Here is a 3,151-nt window from a genome sequence, read left to right on the forward strand (position 1 = left end):
TTGGGGTTTCAGTCCCCCCAAAAGAAGCCTTCACCATGGGCTCTTTATGCTTCTTCAAAAAGCTAGGCTCCGTTGTCTTACAACGGGGATCCAACCCCGCAAGCCGGGCCTTTTTCATTCTTGTTGTTTCCTCAATAACAGGAAAGTTCTCATTATTGATTACCTTGACGACTGTAAAAGTAAGGGAAAACAAAAATAAGTGGTGTCAATAATGCCTGGAAGAAAATAAAAGTAAGGGAAAAAAATACCCTATACAAAGACTGACGAAAGCCCCACTTGGATCTAAGAAAACTCCTCTAATAGAGTCCAGCTGGGAGTTTTGCCGTTATCCATTATAAGATGATTATATATAGTAGTCTCTTCGGGAGTTAGGTGAATGGATTTTGGGCTACCATCACTAACCTTCCCCAAGGAGGATATAAAAAGTGTGCCCCAATCTCCATTCTCCCACTTAAGCCCGATAAAATTGTCTCTCCGGTGTTGGTTATTATCAGGAATTGAAGCACTGTTAAATTTTTTTTACACTTGGGCCTTTGCATAATATAAATCCAACTACAAGAGTTTTGGGCACTGTTATAGCACTGGAAAATTTTCCTAAACACAGCTACTGAAAGAGGGAAACCACTCCTAAGACACAAAACCATGAAAGAAAGAATATTTCTCCAGGCATTGGAAGGAAGCTGACAAGGATTAATTTATAAATCAGCTAAACAAATAATATATCGGGCTTCGAGTGGCATGTACGGTCACCACCTTCGGTAGGAACCATTCTAGTGGGGGGACGAACATTATATATTTCGTTGAGTTTGTTAATAGCATTTGAATTATACCACTTATTACAATAATCAAAGGAGTCTAAATGAGCTTCAGATGGATATTCATCCCCCATAGTATTAATCATATCTATCAATGACATATAAGAAGAGCGAATTTCAATGTTACCTCGCTTAGAAGCTAAAGCAATCTTCACTGCCCTTTCTAAACCTTTGTCATCCACTAATGGAGGTTGAAGTAGAGCTTGAAGTGGAGGAAGGAGGAAGAAGGTGGCCGGAAAAGGCTGATTTCACCGAAAAAAAGCTTTAAAGATGGGGATAGAGATTTTGAGATGAGAGTTTAGAAATAAGAAAGTGAAGTGTGAGAAACCACTTCACACCCCCCACTCTTATATAGGACTCCCAACAGGTCACTTGGCAGGTAAAAAAGGTAGGCCATCCGGTTATAACCGGTTAAATTTGTTTCTGAGTTGGGAGTTGTTCCTAGCATTCAGGAGCCTATTATGTTGTATTGTGATAACAACGCAGTAATAACACAAGCTAAGAAACTAAGATCTCATAAGAATTCCAAACATGTCATGTGGCGCTTTCATCGGTCACTTGGCAGGTAAAAAGGGTAGGCCATCCGGTTATAACCAGTAAAAAGGGTAGGCCATCCGGTTATAACCAGTAAAAAGGGTAGGCCATCCGGTTATAACCAGTTAAAGGCTTGGGCCCAAAATCAAGAAAGTTCCAAAAGTTTCCTGGATAAATCAAAAATAATAATAATAATAATAATAATAATAATAAATCTATATATTTATAATTTCCAGAATATTTTGGAATAAAATGTGGGCCAAAAGAAAATCCAAGGTAAAGAATGGGCCAAAAGGAAATCCCAGGTAGAGATGGGCCTAGAGGAAAGCCCAGATAGAGAATGGGCCAAAAGGAAAGCCCAGTTAGAGACAAGCCAAAAGAAAATCCCATCAACAAAGCCCATAGGCCCATCCTGATTGATGATGTAAAAATTTAATCAAAAATCTCGACCTAAAAAATTAGGGTCAAGAATCAAAAAAATCCTGACCTAATTTCGGTCAGGAGTTCTAATCGAATGATCCTAGTCGAAATAACCCACGATCATGAATTTTAGGCTAATAATTCGGTCAAGATTCTGTTAAAACAAGAAATTATGACCTAAACTAAGGCTAGGATCCTGACCGAAAAGTTCTGGTCGAATAAACCTTCGATCAGGAATTATAGACCCTTAATTTGATCAGAAAGCCCAAAGTCAACGTTAAATCCTGACCAAATTTAACCGGGGCCTTTGGGACCATAATTCAACCAGGATCATGGTCGAATCTATTCCTGGTAGGAATTATATAAAAAAATAAAGAAAGAAAGAAATAGAAAATTCATGAAAATTATAAATATTTTCTAGAAATGAAGGAAAATTCCTAAAAAAATCCTTAAAATTATAAATATTTTCTGGAAATTAAGAAAAATTCTTAGAAAATAAGGGAAAAATCATAAAAGTGCCAGAAAATTCCTAAAAATAGGAATAAGGTAAGAAAATTAATAGAGAAGTCCCCCTGAACAAATCAAAAATCGTTGTAAATGTGTAGGTCGCTCTACACTTTACGTTAAAAACGATACCCTGAAAGGAATTAAATGAACTTAACTTCATCGAAATCCAATGCGATTTCCCAGAAGTTGGGGGCAAATGATAGGGGATAAAATAAACCTCGATTATGTCTTTAATAACACCTGACTTGGCTGCTTACAAGGCCCATTTATGAAGGCCCAAAAGCTCTAAATATTAATTAATTTCATAATTAAGTAATATGAGAAAAATCAGCTGATAAGTAAAGTTTAAATAAGGATAGAACTCCTTGGAGATTGGCCTCCATGAAATTTCATAGGATATGGATTCAATTTCCTGCATTATAAGAATCCAAAGTCAACTCTAAATCTGAGACTTGTCCACCAAGTCTCCTAACCCTAATCTAATTTCAAGGCATCCCATGCCTATATAAGGGGCCTCACCCCACAAATCCGAACTACGTTTTTAACTTGATCCTTGATATAGAGCAAGGTACGTAGGTATCTTGTTAAGGCAGATCGAGTCATAAAGCACAAGAGAAGTCAGATCGAGTCTCGAAACTCAGGAACCCTAGCAATAAATACATCCTAAGTTTTTATCCATAACAATAAGTTTATAATTATATATTAATTTAATTTTAGTATTTCTAACTTATATTAAAATTTTATTAAAAACTATAAATAATATAAAATTTAAAATTTATAAAATATTAATTAAATTATAAAGTTAGTACTATTAAAAAGGGTTGGCAGGTACAAAACTAAACCACGCCCATATAGACGGACAACGTATTGCACGA

This window comes from Apium graveolens, unplaced genomic scaffold (genome assembly GCF_009905375.1).
Source record: "Apium graveolens cultivar Ventura unplaced genomic scaffold, ASM990537v1 ctg7982, whole genome shotgun sequence".
Taxonomy (NCBI): Eukaryota; Viridiplantae; Streptophyta; class Magnoliopsida; order Apiales; family Apiaceae; genus Apium; species Apium graveolens.